The sequence below is a fragment of the Suricata suricatta genome, chromosome 11 (genome assembly GCF_006229205.1).
Source record: "Suricata suricatta isolate VVHF042 chromosome 11, meerkat_22Aug2017_6uvM2_HiC, whole genome shotgun sequence".
Lineage (NCBI taxonomy): Eukaryota > Metazoa > Chordata > Mammalia > Carnivora > Herpestidae > Suricata > Suricata suricatta.
This window is the reverse complement of record NC_043710.1, coordinates 97988941-98012555: the sequence shown is the minus strand read 5'-3', so window position 1 is coordinate 98012555 and position 23615 is coordinate 97988941.

Sequence of the window (23615 nt, the reverse complement as noted above, 5' to 3'; positions counted from 1 at the left end):
AGCAAGGATCATGTTTACAATGGTTCTAATTTCAATTAGAGAAAATTAACCCAGTATGGAAGCCATCCGCCAGTGAAGACAGGCAGGAGCCTGGAAATGAGGATACCACCAGATCCTAACTCTGGGAGTCCAAATGTTCCTTCTTGACTCCCCCAGGAGACCAAGTCAGGCCTACAAAAGCAAAGGGCTTTATTACAGGCTTAAGCTCGGGCTCACAGACTCCACCAACCAGCTGGCCACGTGGAGAGAGCCCCGAACAAAGGCAGGGCAGAGCCTTTTACACCTTTGGGAGGAGGAGTTACAGGAAATGATGACAGGAGTACAGTGATCCAATCCCTACCCCTCTCATCAATACTGGCAGTTATGGGAGCCAATCACAATATTTGGAGTATTGACCAATCAGAGTGGGCCCAGGACCCCCACGTGGGGCGTGACTAGGCCCACCCTTAGAAAGGTCAAAGGTATCGGCTGGCTTCTCCCAATTGGGTGCGGCAGGAGTTGTCCCTCCTTAAGGTGCGCCCTTTCAGGAGAAGTCAGCACCTTCCCTTTAAGTACAGGGGACGGTCCGGCGGGGACCGCACCCCCCCACCCCACCCCTGCCCGCTGCCGGCCGGGCGCATTTCCACCACGGTGGTACGCTGCTACGGGCTCGGCTCCCGGATGGCTGGGAAGGCCCGGTGGGGAGGGCAGGATGGACCTGCATCCTTACAACAGCTACTCAGGCTGAAGTAGGCTTTGTTGGTGTCCAAAGTCCTTTGGCAGATAGTCAGGCTGCACCCTACATCAACTTTCTGTCACTGAATATAGAAATGTAGGTGTCTCTATTTTCAAAACACTCAGCTCTATGAAGTCAAAAGACATTTTTATCTTGCTTTTACCTCTAAAGTCCCTAGAGAATGTTCACTCACTCATGCAACAAATTGTATTCAGGGTGTTTATTTATGTCATTTCTGGCCCTGGCCACAACCCACCAGAGTAAGTACAACAAATTCCATTTGCCCAAAGCCACTAAGCGGCAAGATCAAGACTTCACTCACGTCTGTCCGAATATCAAACTATCACACTACCTACCGTGCTTGCAACAATCTACCTATTATCAAGAGACTGCATGTGAAATGTTTTCTACTAAAAACCAGAAACTAAAATCACTACCACATAAGTGAAAACACTAAAAAAGGAGAGATTATGAAAATGAAAACCCAAAAGGAACTTAAAAACATCTTATTTATGATCTCGCTTTTCTGACAGCTTTCCTTCTGGGTTTTTTTTTTTTTAAATATCCAGATTATAATTAGAGCGGGTAGAAACTTAGGCAGGTTTTAGGATCCTCATAGCCTGATAATCTAGAGTAACAGTATGGAACGCACTAGAGAAGACAGTATTATTCCTTAATCAAACTTAGAAAAGAAGCTTTGTAGCAAGATGCAAAAAAGAATCTTTTTGCCCTCAGTGATGATTAAAATCTTCACATCAGTTTTATCTCCCCCCATTATCCAAGAGAAACAAAACACTTTGACCTCTTCTATCTACTATACAAAAACCTGGTGTTACCTGCCATTTTGCAAAAAGTACCAGAGAACTGGTTACATGGGAGAGGGGTGTTACAGATCATCTTATGAAAAACAAACTGATTTTACCTCTTAAGCAAATACCAGCTGAATAGTAGCTGCCCCAAATGCTGTTCTCATGGGAAGTGTGAGCTTTCCTGGAGCTCAGAACACAATTAACAATTACGTATAAGAGGGGCCGCTGCCTGGCTGTATCTAGTCGGTTGAGTGGTGTCCCCATAAAAGATCTGTCCATATCCTACTCCTAAGAACCGGCAAATATCACCTTATACAATAAAAGAATGAAATTACCATATATGGCAACATGTACGACTAAGTTAAAGATTTTTGAGAAGAGTCCTTTATCCTGGGTTATCTCGGTAGAGCCTAAACCCAATACCAGGTTCCCTTCTAATAGTGAGGTAGAGGAAATTTGACAGAAGAGAAAGACACAATGTAACCACAGAGGCAGAGCTTGGACTCACAAGTCAAGGAAGGCCCACAGCTGCTGAAAGCTGGGAGAGGCCAAGACTAGATTTTCCTGTGGCCCCTGGACAACCACAGCTCTACAGGCACCTTGATTGCAGACTTCTGGCCTTCCTAAGTGTGAGAAAAAAACATTTCTGGGATTTTAACCCATGCAGTTCACAGGCATTTGTGACAGCAGCCATGGATAACTGACAGACCGTGTGTCTACCATTTCTGTAACTCAAGCGCTGTCACGTTAAAGATGTAAGAAGACCTGGGACTTGCCCAGGTATGTAACGCACGTATGAGCTGGAAGAAAGGACAGAGTTTAAGCAGAGGAGAAATAGCAGGCGAGATGCAACAACCGAAATTGGTAACTGGGCAAATATCAGCACAAAAATCAAGAAACTAAGTTATGAGAATCACTCAAAGAGAAGGCAGGGCAAAGTGATTAAAGGAATGGGCTCCAGATACACACGCTTTGGTCCAATGCAGACTTACGAGAAGCTTCACCTTGTACAAACTGCTCAAACTCTGACTTTTCAGTTTCTTCATCTCCAAAATAAGTAAAATACCTATTTCACAGGGCAGCTGTGAGTGTTAACTGGGATAATTCCTGGAAAGGAAAGGCATACCGCAGGGATATTTTTGGTTTGGTTCCAGACCACTGCAATAAAGTGGCTATCAAATAAAGCAACATAAACTTTCTTGGTTTCCCAGTGCATATAAAAGTTATATTGAAACTATACTGTCATCTATGAAGTGTGCAATAGTGTACTAAGTGTATAAAATAATGTATAAATCTTAATATAAAATATTTTATTGCTAAAAAAATATTAACCATCATCTGAGCTTTCAATAAGTCATAATCTTTTTGCTGGCGGAGGTCCTGCCTCAGTACTGGTGGCTGCTAATCGGTCAGGGTGGCAGGTGCTGAAGGCTGCAAGTTCTCAAAATAAGGGGACAATAAAATTTATTGCAGTCACCAACTCTTTCACAAACAACTTCTCTGTAGCATGTGGTATTGTTCGATAGCATTCTATCCACAAACTTGTTTCAAAATTGGAGTCAGTTCTCTCAAACCCTGCCGCTGCTTTATCAATTCTATGTTTGTCACATTCTAAATCCTTTGTTGTCATATCAACGGTCTTCACAGCATATTCACCAGGAGTAGATTCCATTTCAAGAAGCCACTTTCTTTGCTCGCCCATAAGAAGCAATTCCTTATGTTTGTTTTATCATGAGATTGCTGTGATTCTCTCCCTTCTTCAGGCTCCACTTCTGACTCTATTTCTCTTGTTGTTTCCATACACCTGCAGTTATTCCTCCACTGAAGTCCTGAACCTTGTAAAAATTTGTGGGAAAAAAATAACCACACCAGTGTCTGTGAAGCGTAATAAAGAGAAATGCAATCAAATGAGATATGTCGGTGTTCAGAAGAATGCCTCGCACTTGGTTTATATTCCATACATTTTCGTATTTGTCATCATTGGTATTAGTATCATTCGTATTAGTATGACTATTATGCTTACAGAAGCATGAGCCAGGAAACCAGACAAGAGAACTAATAATAAATATAAAAACCATAGATAAAAGTCTCTGTATGTGTCTCCAGCTTTCCTGTATTCCTATTTATTTTATTTATGTCTCCCAGGGTATTAAGATGGCAAACAGCTTCTGAACACTTTGGCAAGACTCTGAGAAATAATCTTCTATGGGCCATTTGAAAAACACCTTTGGATGTCTTCTGTCAACCTGGAGGTTGGCTCTGTGTTCAGCCCCACATGAAGAAGGGCCACGTAGATGCCTGTGTGGCTTCTCTGCCTTGTGTTCCCAGACAGCCTCTTTGCTGCCACCTGTTCTCGTGAATGCAGAGATGAACACACCAAGCAAGTATGTGATCTTCCCAAATTCCATACCTAGTTATAGGTACAGTCAGATTCCCTAATTGTCATAAAATAATGAGAATTCTTTAGGAGAGGGTGGGAGAATATTCCTCACTGGAGGATTCTATTAAATTCCCTCATCACTTTTTAATGAGGAGAGAAGATAGTGTCCTCACCTTTAAGCTCTGGTGTTCAATTACATTTCAGCAACGCGGCACAGTGAATCAACCTGAGTGAAAACTGTTTCTAGGGCAAATTATTTTAACTTATATCTCTCTGTGTAATATTCACAAAATGCCCAGATACTAATTATGTTGGTCCTGGCACTTTTCAGAATCAATGGATAGCCAGTACCCTTCTGTTTTAAATAGTGTATCATTGAACTGTGTGTGTGTGTGTGTGTGTGTGTGTGTGCGTGCACACGCACATACATATACATACACATATATATACACATATATTAAGTTTATTATTTTGAGAAAGAGAGAGCAAGAGAGACCATGAGCAGGGGAGGGAGTGAGAGAATCCCAAGCAGGCTCCCCACTGTCAGTGTAGAGCCCAACACAGGCCTTGAACTCACAAACTGTGAGATCATGACCTGAGTCAAAACCAAGAATCAGACATCTAACCAAATAAGCCAACCAGGTGAAATATATTTTGAAATATATTTTGAAATCAAGAAGTATGATGCCTCCAGCTTTGTTCTTTTTTCTCAAGATTTCTTTGGCCACTCTGGGTCTTGTGTGCTTCAACATGAACTTTAGGGTGTTTTATTTCTCTCTCTTTCTGTAAAATCTGTCATTGGGGGTTTTGGTGGAAACAGCACTGAATCTATAGATCACTCTGGGTGACAGGAACATTTTACAATACTAAGTCTTCAGGTCCATGAACATGAATATCTTCCCATTTATTTTTGTCTTACTTAATTTCTATCATCAATGTATCAGCGTAAAGACAAACATACAGACCAATGGAACAGAATAAAAAGTCCAGAAGTAAACCCACACATTTAGAGTCATCTGATCTTCAACAAGAGTGCTGTGAATACACAAGAGGGAAAGGATAATGGGAATTTGTTGTCTCCAACAAATGGTATTGGAAAAACTGCATATCTATGTGCAAGATACTGAACCTGGACCTTATACCCCAGGCAAAGACAATCAACTCTAAATAAATTAAATACATAAACAGAAAACTATAAAATTCTAATAAGAAAACAGAGGAGAAGAAAAACACTGATCTTGACAACGACGTCATGGATAGGACATCAAAAGCATAGGCAACAAATGAAAATAGATAAGTGGAACTACATCATACTCAAAAGCTTCTGCACAGCAAAGATAATAATCAACAGAGGGAAGAGACAACCTCCAACGTGGGAGAAAATATTAGCAAACCATGTATCTGATAGGGGGTTAGTTTCAAAAATATATAAGGAATTCATATAGCTGAATAGCAAAAAACTAATAAAATAAAATAAACATACCCAATTAAGCCATTGAAACAGGAAAGGAAAAAGTAAAATTCAATATATATTTGCAGGTAACCCAATATTATATATAGAAAACCAGACTCCATCAAAAATCTGTTAGAACTAATAAATAAATTTGATAAAGTTGCAAAACAAATATGCAAATGCCTGTTGCATTTTTATACACTGACAATGAACTACCAGGAAGAGAAATTAAGAATAATAATCCCACTTAAATGCATCAAAAAGAATTAAATATCTAGAAATAAATTTAACAAAGAAGATGGAAAACCTGTACAAATAAAATGATAAAAAAAAACCTGAAGATACAAATAAATGGAAAAAATTATGTACTCATGAATTGGAGAAGTTAATATTATTAAACTGTCCATATTAAGAATCTACAGATTTTTAGCAGTCTATAGGCTGATTACTATAAATTCAGTGCAATCTCTATCAAAATATCAAACGGTATTTTTGTAGAAATAAACAATCCTAAAATTTGTATGGAAATACAAAGATCCCAAATAGCCAAAGTAAACTTGAGGAAAAAAAAGACAAAGCTGGAGGCATCACACTCCCTGATTTCAAACTATATTGCAAAGCTATAGTAATTAAAACAGACACATAGATGTATGGAACATAATAGAGAGCCCAGAAATAAGCCTGTGACTATATGGTCATTTAATTTATGACAAAGGAGGTAAGAAAATACAGTGAGGAAAGGACAATCTCCTCAATAAATGGTGTTCAGAAAACTGAACAGCCACATACAAAAGAATGAAATTGGACCACTGTCTTATACTGTATACAAAAACTAACTTAAAATGGATTAAAGTCTTGAATATAAAGCCAGCAACCATAAAATTCCCAGAATAAAAACATAAGGGGTAGGCTTCATGACATCACTCTTGGCAATATTTTTTTTTTTAATCTGCTCTAATGGTGATGACAACCAAAGCAAAAATAAATGGGAATATATTGAACTAAAAATCTTCTGCACAGTGGTAAAAAAATATCAACAAAATGAAAAGGCAATCTATTGAACAGGAGAAGATATTTGCTAGTGATACATCTGACAAGGGGTTAATATGCAAAATGTATAAGGAGCTCATACGGGGTGTCTGAGTAAATCAGTCAGTTAAGCATCTGACTCCTGATTTGGGCTCAAGTCATGCTTTCATGATTTGTGAGTTCAAACCCTGCATCAGGCTCTGTGCTGACAGTGTGGAGCCTGCGTGGGATTCTCTGTCTCTCTCTCTCTCCCTGCCTTTTCCCCTCCTGCTCTCTATTTCTCTCAAAAAAAAAAAAAATAACTCATACAACTCATTAACAAAATAAAAAATCCAGTTAAAAAATGGGAAGAGTCTGAAAAGACATTTTTCCAAAAAAGATTTACAAATGACTAATAGGCATGCACATAAAAAACCACTTAACATCACTAACCATGAGGGACATGCAACTCAAATTCACAATGAGATATCATCTTGCAACTGTTAACATGGCTATCATCAAAAAGACAAAAAATAATGAGTGTTAGTGAGGATGTGGGGAAAAGGAAACCCTTCTGTCCTGTTGGTGGGAATGTAAGCTGGTGCAGCAATTAAGGAAAAAGTATGGTGTTCCCTCACACATTTGAAAATACGTATGATCCAGCATATGGTCCAGCAATTTCAACTCTGGGTATTTGTCAAAAAAATTAAAACACTATATCTGAAAAGATACATGTACATTTATGTTCATTGCAGAATTATTCAGAAGAGCCAACATATGGAAACAACCAGTATCCATTGATGGATGAATGGATAAAGAAGAGGTGGTGTATACGCAATGGAATATTACTCAGCCATAAAAAGGAACAAAATCTTGCTATTTTGAACAACATTGATGAAGTGTAAGGGTATTATGCTAAGTGAAATAAGTCAGACTGAGAAATATAAATACCAAATACAAATCACTTATACGTAGGATCTAAACAAAGAAACAAACAAAAACAAAACTCACAGATGCAGAGGACAGATTAGTGTTTGCCAGAGGGGAGGAGGACTTGAGGGAAGGGCAAAATGATAGAAGGGATTGAGGTGACACTAACTCCCAGGCATAACTAATCCTGGGGATGTAACCCACAGCGTGGTGACATTCGTCGATAATACTGAATGCACTGCATATCATGTGACTTCATTTGGAGATGGGGGAACTAGACTTTTTGTGGAGATGATTTTTACCACGTGTACAAATATCTAATCAGTATGTTGTACACCTGACACTAACATAACATCTGTGTCAATTACACCTCAAAGAAGCCAGGGGTGGGGGGTGCCTTGCAGCCATCTCTTCTGAAACCTAATTCAGTGGTGGCTCTGAAAGAATTTCTGCTACAGCAGAAGACACCTTTTTTGAGGCAATTATATTTTTAAAATATCTTTAGTTTTGATAATCTTAAACTTTAAAGATAGAAAAAAATAAAGGAGGCATCTTTTAAAACCACACAAATCCTTTCTATTTTAAAAGATCATCTTCTGTACCTGGGTGGCACAGTCAGTTGAGTGTCGACTTGATTTCTGCTCAGGTCATGACCCCAAGGGCATGGGGTGGGGCCCTGCATCTGGCTCCCGCTGAGCTTGGGGCCTGCTTGAGACTCTCTTTCCCTCTGCCCCTCTGCCCCACTCACTCTTGCTCTCTCTCTCTCTCTCTCAAAGTAAATAAATAATCATTAAAAAGAACATAAAACTAACTAAATAAAAGCTCCTCTTTCCCAGACTAAAGACTCTGATCTTGAGAGTCCCGCAATGAGAAACAGTCATATACACAAACCCCCATATTGTCCCGACTTCCCTACGCACTCAGAGCAACTAACTGGGTGTAGAAAACCAGCAAAGAAGGGAGAAACGAAGAGAGAGGTAAACTAAGAAATAGGCTCTTACCTATAGAAAACAAACAGGTGGTTACCAGGGGGAGGCGCGTTGGCGGATGGGGGAACAAATGATGGGGATTAAGGAGGACACTGACGATGAGCACCAGGTGGTGTGTGGAGTGCTGCAGCGATACTGTGCACCTGAAACTAATATTGGGCTGCATGCTAACTAACTGGAATTTATTTTCATATAGTTTATTGTCAGGTTGGTTTCCATATAACACCCAGTGCTCTTCCCCACAAGTGCCCTCCTCCATGACTGACCATCAGTTTGTTTTCAGTATTCAAGAGTCTCTCATGATTTGCCTCCCTCCCTCTCCCTGACTCTTTTTCCCCTTCCCCTCCCCCATGGTCCTCTGTTAAGTTTCTCCTGTTCTACTTATGAGTGAAAACATGTGGTATCGGTCCTTCTCCACCTGACTTATTTCACTTAACATGACACCCTCGAGGTCCATCCACATTGCTACAAATGGCCATTTCATTCTTTCTCATTGCCATGTAGTATTCCCTAATTGGAATTCAAATGAAAACTTTTTTAAAAGCCAAAAAAAACCACACCCCAAAACAAAACAAGAAACAAGAGACAATGACCCTACCAGTTAAAGATGCCACATCTCTCAAATAGCAGAAGGAAGTGTGCCTTCTCTCTGCTTTCTTTTTGACACCAGAGTGCTGGGCCAATGCCTTTCTGAAGACCAAACTGAGTGCCTCATTTCCTGTCTCTCAGACACACACAAATACTGACAGAGATGCCCAAGTCTCTGGGTTTAAGTGTGATCTCTACTTTGAAATGGAATTGATTTCAGTTAAACAAAAGGGACAAGATGGAGTTTTCTTTTCTTCCCTTCTTTTTTTCTCTTGGTCCATCTCTACGAGAGCATCTTTGGAAGAGAGAGAGGAGTGACATGGGAGCCACGAGACATGTGGTCAGATCATCTTCCAGAGCCTGTGGAAGGAAGCCTGTGAGACTGACCCAGGGATCCAGGGATCTCTGTAGCTGGGGCTCCCAGGCTTCTTGCAACCAGAGACGAGCATGGCAGGGAAACATGTTCCATCCTGTTCCTACCAGCGTCAGATAATCTTAAATGCAAATCTTATAGGGTGACTCCCTACTGACTTGACCAAAGCTCGCTCAGGATGGCACCCCAAACTGAGACTTTTCCTCCTCACTCTCTTCTTCTATCTTTTCATGGGTTTCAGATTCGGGTCATGGCATAAAGGATGTCTCTGTTTATTATTTCTCCTTGATCCTTGACAGGACCTTCCCCAGTAAATTTCCTACACACCTACTCCACGCTAGCCATCTGCTTCTCTGAAGGATGTGAATAAGAAGTGACTTTGCTAGCGTTGAAACTCATCAGCACTGTGTTCTAATTGATGGTCAGTTGTGTTTGCCCTGAAGCACAGCAGAGGACCAAAGCCACACCTTACACAGCACTTACAGATGTGATGTGGCCTCTTCAAGTCACTGGAAAGCTGAAAAGGAGTCAGACAGTAAGAAAAAGGGGAGCAGGAATCTATAAAAAGGAGAAAGATGGACCTGGGAAACGGGGGTCCATGGAAAGGAGATTAGGCAAGAACTCACAAAGCCATGTTACCATGAAAAAAGCAGGTCCTGACTGCAGGGTATGTAGGTAGAAACACAAACACAGTCTTGGGAAATAGGAAGCAATGTTTCCATTGACATAAACACTCATCAGGCCCTCAAGGAGTGGCGCTTTCTACCATGAAGTGGTTCTAAAAGACAGAGAAAAGTAAACCAGTAAAAGCCCAAAGGAGCAGAAATGGTTACATTTTTTGAAGAGAAACGATAGGTAATTCCTCATGGATTTTCAAGTAAGCATCAGGATGCAGACATTTTGAAAAATAGGAATTGAGGGCAAGGTTGGGAAGCAAACAGAGCTGTATATGATAGCTGGTCCTGCCACTCACCTGGAGTTAGTTATTCAACTTCTCTGATCCTCAGTGTCCTCATCTGATAATAGGGTTGATAGCAGGACACCATGAGTAGTCAGTAGATGACAAGCACCAAGAACATAGCATAGGCAGCTACCACTTACTGAACACAAACTGTTCACCAGTGATTATGAGAAAGGCTTTACACAGAACCTTTAAATTAATCAAAATGGATTATTATCTTAAGGTATAAGGTGTCAAAAAGTAGTAAGTGACGTCAGTTACTGAACTAAATCTAGAGATTTTCAAAACCTATAAAAATCAATGCATGAGATAGATAATGTCAATGTTTAGAGAAATTTCGATATTATTTTAAATGCTACCCTGTTTAAAAAGCCTTTCCAGGGATACCTGGGTGGCTCAGTCAGTTAAGCACTCGATTCTTGAGATTTTGGCTCAGGTCATGATCTCACAGTGTGAGTTCAAGCCCCACATCAGGCTCTGTGCTAGCAGAATGGAACCTCCTTGGGAATCTCTCTCTCTCTCTCTCTCTCTCTCTCTCTCTCTCTCTCTCTCTCTCTCCCTCCCTCCCTCCCTCCCTCTTGTAATTTGTATTGCAACAGCCATCCTGATAGAACCTGACATATAGAAGACATTTGTAAATAATAAAAAGACTACAAATTTGAAGATGGTAACTTAAAGTCTGCACTTCCTCTTTTTCTTTCTTGGAAATCATTCAAAACCAATGATTAAAAGAAAAAACAAAATCACAGATCTATTTTTTTTGGAAATAGGAAAAAGCAAAAACCCCAAAAATAAAAATGGGTACATAAGCTGTCAAAAACTGTGAAGATCGAGAAGTGTGAATGGGAAGAAGTTGAGAGAGAAAGCCAAGTGGAATAGAAGAACAAGGAAAACAAGCTTCAGAAAGGAAAAGAGAGGGGAGGGGAGGAAAGAAAAGGGTGGGGAGGGGAGGGAAGGGGAATGGAAAGGAGCATTCCCAGAGGTATAAAATGCTCCTGTGATGAGAAACTTCTTACTTGTGATGAGAGAAATGAGATGAACAAGTGATAGGAGAATCATACACAAGTCATGGTGGCAGGCACCCACCTGTTTCAGGGACAGAGGGGAAGAAAAGGCTTTTCACTGAGACTGTGTGTGTGTGTGTGTGTGTGTGTGTGTGTGTGTGTGTATACATATCAGAGATCCTCAGAACCTATACAGTTGACTGGAATGAAGTCCAAACAAACTCACATGCACAAAATCATCAACAATTATCTCAACTAACCTGGAACAGAGTTCTGAACTCCCTCAAGATGAGTTTTAGGCAAACATATGAAAAAGTTCAGGTATTTAAAAAATTGATAATCAAAAGGAACCCACACAGGATCTATCCAAACCCTCCACAAGAAAAAAAGATAGAAATAAGAGAAAGAAATAAAAGCCAGATAAAGAACAAAAGACAGAGGGGAAAATGTCATTATGAATCAGTTCAAAATTTGACCATATTTACATAAAACATTTTAAATTAACAAAATATTACCATTAGTAAGAAAAAGTCAAGTCAAGATTCAAGAGCTAAGATGAAGAGGAGGAAAAACAGTGGGAAAGCAGAGAGAAAAGAAGCAACAGGAGATAAAGTATCAACTGACAAAGTGTAGGAAAACAAAAATAGAAGAAAAAGTTAAACAATCACAGAAGTGAAGACAAAACTGGGAGAAACAGAATGAAGTATATCAATAATTAAAGCTAAGTAGAAAACAAATAGAAAAAATAAAGGCATGCAAAATAAAACATAAATGTATCAAAGTTTTGAAAAAAAATTAGGGAGGTTTACTTTCACCTAGAATGTAAAGGTTGAGAGGGGAGGGGCCAAGATGGCAGAACAGCATGGAAGTTTTTTGCATCTCTCTTCCCTGAAATACAGCCAGATCAACACTAAAACATCCTGCACACCTAGAAAACTGATCTGAGGATTAACACAACAATCTGCAAAGCCTGAACCAGACAACTCAGCAGGTATGCAGCGTGGAGAGGCAAAACAAGTGAGAAAGCCACAGAGGGCAGTGAGCTGTTTTTGCTTGTGGAGAGAGAATGGAGATGTGGGGAGGGTATGGAAAGCATCCCCCCCCCCCAAAAGCAGCTGGAGAGAAAAGAAAGAGTATGCAAGAGACTGAACAAAAACAAGGAGAAAGGAAAAGGTTTAAATTCCATTAGGAGGCTATAAACAGGGAGAGCACAAAGTCAAGCCCCACAGCTCCATACCTGGCCAGTGCTCTGATGGGAAGGGTGAATCCCCAGGAGCAGAGAGTGAGGTCCTCAGGGTCCTCAGGCCACACAGTAAGAGGTGGATCTCCCTGCTGGGAGGACATTTGGTAGAGGCCGTGCAGCCTTCCCACAGGCAAAGGTCCCAATGGACCCTGGAGAACAGTCTCATTCGCTGGTGCTGAAACAAGGATGTTAAGGGTGAAGCCTGGTGCCAAATGTGTGTTGTGATTCACCATAATCCCTGAAACGCTGCTGTTACGTGATCGCACGAACTTTTTCTGGGGTGGGTTGGCACCTGGCCACTCTCTCTGGGCATCCACAGCAGCACGGTCCCATGAACATTCAAGGGAGTGGGCCAGCACCTGGCCATTGCTTGGTGGGCCTTTCCCCAGAAGGTCTGAGTGAGTCAAAACCACAGTCCCTCAGAAGTGAGGGGTTAGGAATCAGAGCCGCAAACTCAGGAGGGAGGTACCACCTGGCAACCGGACAGCTTCATGGACAGTGTAAAAGCGAGGAGTGGATAGAAGCCAGAGACAAAGGATAGGTGCACGATTGCTGGTTGGGAAGAACAGACCTCTGATACCAGAGAGCAGGTAGCTGGGTGATGCTATTTTCACCCCTCCCACACATGCACATACACACCAACAGGCCACACCACACCACAACAATCCACCCCAGTAAGCTAAGCACTGCCATCTAGTGGAAAATGGAACTCTTACACTAAGCCCTGCCCAACTGGGCCAACCTCGCTCTTCAGGAACACAAGTCTCTTCACCTGCCTAGTTTGTGGACTATGAAGTGCTTCATAGTTTGCCTTCTAGGGGAAAACAATGTAATTTCAATTGTATTTCAGTCTGTTTGCTGATCCATCTATTCAATTTTTTTCTTATTCTTGAATATGAAGAGAAAAAAATTATTTTTATTTTTCATTTCTATTAAAAAGATTTTTCTTTAATTTTTTCTACTATATTGTTTACTTTTTTGTAAATTTTTCAAATTCCGTGTTTTTACTTCCATCATTTCATTTTTTCTATTTCATTGTATTCATTTTTTCAAATTTTTGAACATTTTCCTTTTTTTCTTATCTTTCACCTTTTTCTCTAATATATTAAGCTCTTTTCAACAACCAGACCAAAACACACCTAAGATCTGGCATCCTCTTTTTGATTTCTTTCTGTTGTTTTTAATTCTTTAATTTTAATTTTTTATCTTATTAATTCCTTTTCTTCATTCAAAATGACAAAATGAAGGAATGCACCCCAAAAGAAAGAACAGGAAGAAATGACAGCCAGGGACTTAATCAACACAGATACAATCAAGATGTTTGAACTGGAATTTAGAATCATGATAATTAGAATACTAGCTGGAGTTCAAAATAGATTAGAATCCCTCTCTTTGGAGATAAAATAAGTAAAAGCTAGTCAGGATGAAATAAAAAATGCTATAACTGAACTGAAATCTCAAATAGATGCCACAGCAGCAAGGATGGATGAGGCAGAGCAGGGAATCAGCAATATAGAGGACAAACTTATGGAGAATAATAAAGCAGAAAAAAAGAAAACAAAAGTGGCAGACTTAGGCAAAAGAGCATGATTTAAGAATTAGAGAAATCAGTGACTCACTACAAAAAAACAACATCAGAATCATAGGGGTCCCAGAAAATGAAGTGAGAGAAAAGGGGGTAGAAGTGTTATGTGAGCAAATCATAGTGGAAAACTTTCTTAAATGGAGAAAGACAGGAAACACAGAGGACTCCCATTAGATTCAACACAAACCAACCATCAACAAGGCATATCATAGTCAACATCACAAACTATTCAGGCAAGGGAAGAATCATGAAAGCAGCAAGGGAAAAAAAGTCCTTAACCTACAAGGGAAGACAGATCTGGTTTGCAGCATACTTATCCACATAAATTAGGCCAGAAAGAAAAGAGTGGCAGGATATATTCAATGTGCAGAAATGGAAAAATAGGCAGCCAAGAATCCTTATCCAGCAAGGCTGTCATCCAAAATAGAAGGAGAATGGGGCGCCTGGGTGGCTCAGTTGGTTGAGCATCTTACTTCAGGTCAAGTCATGATCTCACTGCTCATGGGTTCAAGCCCCGCATTGGGCTCTATGCTGACAGCTCAGAACCTGGAGCCTGCTTCAGATTCTGTGTCTCCCCCTCTCTATGCCCCTCCCATGTTCATGCTCTGTCTCTGTTTCTCAATAATAAAGAAATGTTAAAAAATTTTTCAAAATAGGAGAGATAAACAGTTTCTCAGACAAACAAAAACTAAAGGGGTTTGTGACCACTAAACCAGCTCTACAAGAAAATTTGAGGGGGAGAAAAGACCAAAAACAAAAAAGACTAAAAAGGACCAGAGAACACTACCAGCAACTCCAACTCTACAGGTAACATAACGGCCGTAAATTCATATCTTTCAGTACTCACTCTAAAAGTCAAGGGACTAAATGCTCCAATCAAAAGACATAGGGTATCAAAATGGATGAGAAAACAAGATCCATCTATATGCTGTTTACAAGAGACTCACTTTAGACCTAAAGACACCTTCAGATTGAAAGTAAGGGGATGGAGAACCACCCATCACACTGATGGTGGACCAAAAAAAAAAAAAAAAAAAAAAAAAAGCTGGAGTAGCCATACTTATAACAGACAATCTAGACTTTAAAATTAAAACTGTAATAATAGATGAAGAAGGGCATTATATCATAATTAAGGGGTCTATCCACCAAGAAGATCCGACAATTGTAAACATACTTCAAAAGTGGAAAAACACAAATATATAAATTAATCACAAACATAAAGAAACTCAGTGATAATAATACCATAATAGTAGGGGATTTCAACACCCCACTTACAGCATTGGACAGATCATCTAAACGGAAAATCAACAAGGAAACAGTGACTTTGAATGACACACTGGACGGGATGGACTTAACAGATATATTCAGAACATTTCATCACAAAGCAGTAGAATACACATTCTTCTCCAGTGCATATGGAACGTTCTCCAGATTAGAATGTAAAGATTGAAAAAGATCATCATTCCTCGGGGGGGGGGGAGGAGATGAGAAAATAGCAGATAAATGGGAGAAAAGATACTCTTCTTTCAACTCACTGACAATCTGTGGAAACAAAGAAGTCTAAGTAAGTTCAATGATGAAAAGCAGTCAGCTTTCTACAGGTGGACAGAGATGTATGTCACCATCACCTCTGAAGAGGTGCCTGCTGGGGCTGGGAGCACGGAGAAGTTAGGGAGCAGCCTCACTGCAGGTGGCAGACCTATGCAGAGATGAGCAGGAATTAACTCTCAAAAACTACATGCTATCTGGCATGGTGGGACCAGAATCCCAAGGAGCCCCAAATCTGGGGCTGGGCTTTGCTGTTCACCAGTTTCCTTCCACAAGACATTGCTGAGTAAATAGTGGTTTGGGGACTTGTCTGGAAGACACAGAAGGACCTAATGGATGTGCATTGCTCAGATCCCAAAAGAAATATGAAGGATTAATGGGGGAGAGTTTCCCCCAAAGGATTAAGATGGTAACCACGCAGTCAAGCTTAGCAAATCCTAAGCAGGATAAATGAAGGAATCCAGGCTTAGGTACATCAGAGTGAGCATTAAAAATAAAAGGAAAATCTTATACACAACAAGGAAAGAAAAAGGACATTAAAATCAGGGTTAAAATAAACAAAAAAGCTGACTTCTCATCAAAGTAATGCAAGCAATGATAGAAAGAAAGGTAACTTTAAAATGCTGAAATGAGAAAAACTATCCATTTTAAATTGTAGTGAATGAATCCTTCAAAAATAGGCAAAAATAAAGCCATTTTTAGATGAACAGATGTTAAGTGAATTTGTCCTCATCAGATTCATACTATGAGAAACACTAAAGGAAGTTGTTCATATTGAAGAGAAATGATCCCAAGATAGAAATCCAGACCTACAGGAAGAAACCATGGACATTACAGAGAATAAACATATGAGTAAATATAAAAGACTTCCTTATATATTTATAAAAATATTATTGATCATTTGAAGCAAAAGTGGCAGCTAAGAAAGGAAATATAAGCAGTCTGTGGACAGCTGGTTAGTAACCTGGAAAAATTGAATTGTCTTTGTTTTTCATACCTTATATTACTATAAATTTCAAATGAATGAAACATTATAACAAAACTATAGGAAACTGGAATAATCTCTGGAGAAAACATTTGTTAATCTGAACATGAGGAAGAACATTGTAATATGACTGTAATGCTAGGACCATAAAGTTTTTTTTTTTTACTTTGAAATAGTTTTATTGGCTCATAAGACCTTTGCATATAAAAAAAATACCCAAAACACTATAGGACCATAAAGTTTTAAAGTTTGATTCATTCACTCACAAAATTCAAATGTGTATACTTGGTAAAGGCATAAAGTCAAAGTCAAAAATCATCCAAGAAACTAAAGAGAAATTACTTTTGCAAATCATATCACAGACCAAGAGGTAACCATGGTGAAAAATAAAAAAATAAAAGATGTACTTCAAATCAATAAGACTAAAAGTCTAGTAGAGAAATAGGCAGAGGTCATGAAAGTCCATTAAAGGCCATTCACAAACACACACATGACAAGGTGCTCTATATTAGATACACTAAGAAGAATGCAAATTAAAAGTACACTGAAAGATCACTTTTCACCAAAAGTGGTCACTGTATATTCATCGAAAAGATCCATACCCTTTTTGGCAAGACTGTGGCAACAATGACTTTCACCCTTGCTTACAGAGGACACAGCCCTGCTGGCTGGCACTTTCGTCAGTGTTCATAAAAGTTACAAATAAATGTATTCTCTGATCCAGCAATTCCATTTCTACAAAATTTAGCCTATAGAAACAAACAAGCAAGTACAGATTTAGTCAATGAAGCACTATATGTAAAAGCAAAATGAATACAGACAACCCAAATGCCTGTCAGTGAGGGACCAGACACATTAATCATAGTACATTCCTATAAAAAGAAACTATATCTGTGAAAACAAGGAAGCAGGGTGCCTGGGTGACTCAGTACGTTGAGCCTCCAACTCTTGATTGCAGTTCAGGTCATGATCTCATGGTTCGTGGGACTGAGCCCCATGTCGGGCTCTGTGCTAAGAGTGGAGCCTGCTTGGGATTGATATTCTCTCTCTCTCTCTCTCTCTCTCTCTCTCTCTCTCTCTCTCTCTCTCTCTCGTTAAAAAACAAGGAGGAATCAGTTTACATACTAAAGCAGCTAGTCTTTAACTTTACAAGATATGTTGTTAGTGGAAAAAAAATTTAAATACAAAACAGTGTGGATTACAGAACAACTTTAAGAAAAAGAACAGAAAGAAAAATGTTTTTACATGAATATCTGGAAGGATTCACCAGACTGATAACATTGGTAATCCTCACGAGGGGTGGAGAGTACAGAGAGCATAGAAAGGAAGACTGGAGAAGGGAGGCTTTTTATTTTACATCCTTTCATACTTTGATTTTTTTAAGCAAAAACTGTGTATTCCCTATTCAAACCCAGTGTAAATAAATAGAAGTTTAAAAAAACAAACATACTGCCTTGGTCATGTAGAACTTGGTTGTAAAAGTAAGAAAAGAAAGGATTGTTGCAAAGAAAGAGGGAATCTTTCCATTCCATTTCCTTTCCCTTTTGTGGAAAATAAACCCAAAACCTCTTGGAAAATGGAAAATCCTCAAGCCCTGCCCTGTGTCACTCCCTGAGAGGTTGTCACCTTCCTTCTGTCCTGGGTCTGATGTCATTCTCCTGTCTGGAGGCCGGCCACCTTGCAACAGCCCCTATGTCTGACCTCCCCTAATTTAGGGTCTCACACTGCTTTTCATCAGCACTCACTCTTGTCTCAGCTGTACATGACCTTTTGGCTCCAAATTCTTAGCCTATCTCACAGACTCTGTCTACACCCCAAGTATATGTATGCCCAGGAGAGAAGCTCTGACTGCTCTGGCAAACACCCCTGGGCATGAATGGTTGGCATCACAGAACTCCCAGGGAAATGAGGTCTGCTTATCCCCAGCAAGGAACGAATAATGGGTACCTGTAAACAAAAAAATACAGAAGTAAGTTAAGCTGGCAGTTGGGGAATTTAATATAGACCCTAAGGTTTTTTCCCCTGTCTTAACAGTGGGCAAAGATAATAAAATACAATTAGAAGATACCAGATAACCAACCTATAAGTTTTATGTCTCCATGGATCAGTTATCTTTTGCTATAACATTACCACAAATCTAGCATCTTCAACTAGCATGAATTTATTATCTCAGAGTTTCTGAGTTGTAAATCCAGGCATTGCTTTGTTGAATTCTCTGCAATAAAATCATTGGCCAAATGCAGAACTTGAGAGACAATTGAAAGCTGAGAATGAACTGAGGGTTGGGGGGGAGGGGGGAGGGGGGAAGACAGGTGGTGGTGATGGTGGTGGGCACTTGAGGGGAAGAGCACTGGGTGTTGTATGGAAAACAATTTGACAATAAAATATTATGGAAAAAAAAAAATCATTGGCCAAGACAGGTCCCCATCTGAGGCTCTACTGGGGAAAGACTCCACTTCCAAGCTTAGACAGTAATTAGCAATATTCTGTTCCTTGCAGATTGTCAAACTGAACGTCTTGGTGTCTTACTGGCCAGAGATCACCCTCAGTTCTTTGCCACATGGCTCTCTCCACAGGGACAAATGTGGAAACTTGCTCTTCAAGGCCAACAAGGAGGAAAACATCTCCTCAGAGATTGGAAATGATATTATCTAATGTAATCCCATAGACAATCCCATACTTCCTCACCCTTTTGCCATATTCTATCAGCTAGAAGCAGGTCACAGGTTCCTTCCTCCCTCAAGAGAAGGGACCACACAAAGCAGAAAATACTGGGAGGCAGAGATCCTGGTGGCCTCTTTAGAATCTATCCACCACATCCAGCACCACAAGAGATAAAAAATTAATTTTCTCTGATCCCAAATCTTACCATTGATCTTCAGGCAGTTGTTTGACTTCCCTATTTAAATATTCATCTCCCTCTAGCTTGCTCTCTAGGCAGGGATGATTTGATGGCCTATTGGTTGGTTGGCTGAGTTTTTTGTTAGTAACCCATAACCCATTTCTATTCTAGCCCCTATTGGTTCAGTTAAGTGTCTGAAAACTCCTAGTGGAAGTGCATTTCTTTACTATCAGTGTCTCTATTTGAGAGGTTTGAGAGGTGGCTCTTTGCTTCAGATCCTGTGTCTCTCTCTCTTGTCCTGCTCCCACTCTTGCTCTGTCTTTATGTCTCAAAACTAAAATAAACATTAAAAAATTTTTTTAAACAAGAGAGAGAGAGTTCTGGGTATTATATTAAGGAAGTGCCTTGGAAAAGTTGCCATAAGGCATAGCGTCAGTAAAAGTCAGCCCTGTACTTCACATCACGGAGGCTACATTTAAAGAGGCCAATGGCAGTTCTTATATCACACTACTAATCCCAACACCTTATTAATTTTATCTCTAGAGGTATTTCCAGGAGTAGAAAGTGAAAAAGCATTTGAATTGACCATTTCCATCGGCCAACTGAGAACCCTTTAGGAACTGTTTTCCATGTTATATTTGCTCTAAAGAACTTTTAGAAAATTCTAAATTCAACTGCAACAAGAGAATGTCTGAGAATGCGACTCCTCCCTCTAAGAAAATTAGTTCAAGTTTTCTTTTCTGGAAACATGACACGCCAGATGTTTCCAGCAGTGTTGTTTGTTTTCATAGAGCAAAACTCACAGTATGCTTTTCCCCTCAACTGTGAGCAAAACAATAGCAATAACGTGAATAAATCCCATTTTTAAAGCAATATCCATACAGATTTCTTGGCTCTTGCAAAAGGCCTTATACAGCAAAAGAAATTACTGGCCTTTAGTTTCCTACATGTTCTTTTTACTTCTTGTTCCTAAGCCCTGTGCATGAAGATTTCTTTGGCCATAAAACAACTTACGTCTAAAAAAAATTACTGAACTCAAACATGCATTCTTGAGGCACTTTGGTAAATAAAACTCTGAGCGTATAGGACAGAAGCACAGATAGAAACAATGGCTCAACTCATCCTGTTTCTTAATGGCCCTTTCTCCTCCTCATTTTCTTTCCCTTCTTTATTTCCCAGCCCTTGAAAAGTATTCCTTTGTACCTTCTCTGTCACTATTTCTAAATTAGCTTTTTAAATTGTTTTTGTCATGAGGCAGGGCTGAATGTACTAACAACAAAAATGTTCACAATAGAATAAGTAAGGGGGACAAAAATCAGAGCAGCTATAGTAGGAGTCTGATTTTTGTGTTTATATATACATAATAAGTTATAGTATATACATATGCATATGCCTTTTTTCTGGCATTTAAATCTACTTAATATATTCATGTATTTATAATGTGAGATAGAATAAACTAAAATGCTGGAAAGATACCTATCAAATTTTTAATACAGTGATGTGGGGGAATGACAGTTGGAAAATGGGACATTCAGCTGATATGTATGAATTTCCTTGCTTTTTAAAAATAAATGTCAGTTACAAAGAAAAAGGTTAATGCTTTCAAACTGCGTCTATTTGCACAATATCCAATTATGCCCAAAGCTGCCCAATCTTGTTCTGCCTATTACTGAAGCACTACGGGATTTTGACGAAGACGGAACTCAGTGGTGACTGCTCCCCCTTCTATTGCCACAGATGTCATTATCTCAAAAACAAAGGTGCTACCTAAAATGCAGACCTACACGCATGCGCCTTGCGCTGGGAACGTGCCAGACGCGTCCTGTCTGCACTCCATGGCACCTGTCTCCACAGAACCTCCTCCAAGGGTTCCAGCCGCTTCCCGAAGAAAAGAGCATTGCACCTGCCTGCAACTGTCAAGTTTAGGAAGTTAGTCAGTGCTTTCCCTGGGAAAGCTAATTGCTGTTCAAAAAAACCCAATTATAAAAAAGAAGTCACCACACGAATGGGAACCCGGAGAATAATCTCAAAAACAATAATAAAAGTCATAAAACCTCGTATTTAGAGAGCACTTTTTACTTCTCGCTTTGCTTTCTCTGCCCACTTTCTTTTTTGATTCTCATAAAAATTCCATGAGAGTCCCTGCTTCTTTTTTTCCTCTTTGCACCTCACCGATGCACTCACACAACTCTGCCAAAAATCCTTACACTTCATTTTTTCCTGATTAATTTGCTTAATCATCAACTCACCTGCAATCTCCAAAAACGCTCAAGACTTTTGCGTCTAGGGAACATAGCTAAAATAAGCATTTTTCTTCTCCCGGAAAGAAACACAGTAAAGAAGGAGCCTGACAGTTGGGAGTCAGAAAGACTTCTGATCTAATCTTGGTTCTGCTCCTTAGTAGCTCATGCAGCCTTGGTCAGATTACTTAAACCGCTAAGCCTCAATTTTCCTATCCATAAAACAGGGATCATAATTCCTACTTAACAGGGCTGTTGTAAGGATTGCATGAGAACCTGGGATAAATAAAGCAGCTGGCTTTTAGAAACCTCACTAAGCAGTTTGAACTTGGCAAAAATCCTTTCTCTGGCCCCATCTGCTGGCGATAAAGAGTAAAGTCATGACTATAATGAAAGAAACCACAGAGTGTGCACCATGTAGCTGTTCTTGGACTCACGTCATTTACAGAAACTGGTAATATTGAGAAGAAGGAATTGACTGCATCAGTTTCTCTGTGTGGTGGAAAAAGAAACCAAAGGATGCAACGCTTAGTCACGCACCTCGCTGGTAAGAACTTCAGACTCGGAGTCCACAGAACCCAAACAGAAGAGGTCTGTGGGTAAAAGGAAGACTGGCTTCCACGTCTGGCTCCACTGCTGCTCTTGGTGAAATCTCTTCCCCTCCTTAGAATCCTTGGCTCCTTTCTATACCTGTTTCATGCTGACAGATACACATATTTTTGTGTTTTACAAACTTTGCTAAAGGCTTGGAGTAAGGATGTTATACATTGCTGCTACATAAGCCATTTAAATTGATGAGTGGACATCATGGGCTGGAAAGTTCTTTGGCAAACTGACGCCAGCAGCTTCTCGCTAAAAGCCCCTCCCTGAAGACGCCAGCTTCCCACCCCAGCGCTCAGACTTCTTTCTCCCTTGAGTCTCTATTACCTCCGATTCCTTTGGTATTTTTCAGAAAATGTCAATTTTCTGAGCCCTGGAACTGCATTTGCACAAATGCACATCCATTAATGAGGCCCATTCAAATCAAAGCCCATCCGTCTGGGTCTCATCCTTCAGACGTACCTTCATTCTGTCCATACCCAAAAGTCTCTGTAAATAAAAGTGCACAGTATAGATATTTACAGAAGGACCAACCCTCCCCCACAGTCTTTCCCTAAAGTCACACATAAACCTGAAAAAGCAGAGGCAGCTACATTATATCTTTACATTGCAATTTTTGTTCATCCCACTACTCAAAGAAACAATATAGATTGAGCTGATTACTTATGAATATTAAAGAGGAAAGAGAAGTCAAAAATGACATATCCCTAACTCAGGAAATTGGAAGGAGAGGGCATCGAGATACAGGATCCACTGTTTGGTTTTGAAAGCTCAGGTTCAGAAGCCTCTGGTGTTGAGCACACGGACATCCCGGTTGTGCGTGGGACATGCGTGCACAGAGTAGAGGGAAGAGGTCAGCACTGGAGCGTAGGTGCCACACAGCTCACAAGATGACGTAAGAAAGGTGACTAAAACAGATGAGAAGCTGTGCTCCTCAAAGGGAAAGCGGTGCAAGGAAACAAGGAAAGAACAAAGCTCAAGCCTCGGGTGACGCCTAGAGTTGCTGCGAGAAAGAAAAAACAATGACACAGAAGAACTCTGAGCACCTTAGAGCATCAAAAGAGAATCAAAACAATGTGCTGTTACAAAAGGTAGAGTGACAGAGAACTTCAAGGGAGAGTGAAAAGTAAGATCAGAGGCTCAGGTAGTTCAAAGATAATTACTTCACAAGGTCTGCAAAAGGGCAGGAATCTCTTGCCACTTTAGTTCTGCAGTGTGTTGAGAATAAAATTCAAGTTTCAAGCTGGTAGTAGCATCAGCAACTTTATCTAACATTTACTGAACACTTAAGCTATGTCCACGTTGCCAGATGAAATACCAGATGGTCATTTAAATCGGAATGGTAATAATGAATAACTCTTA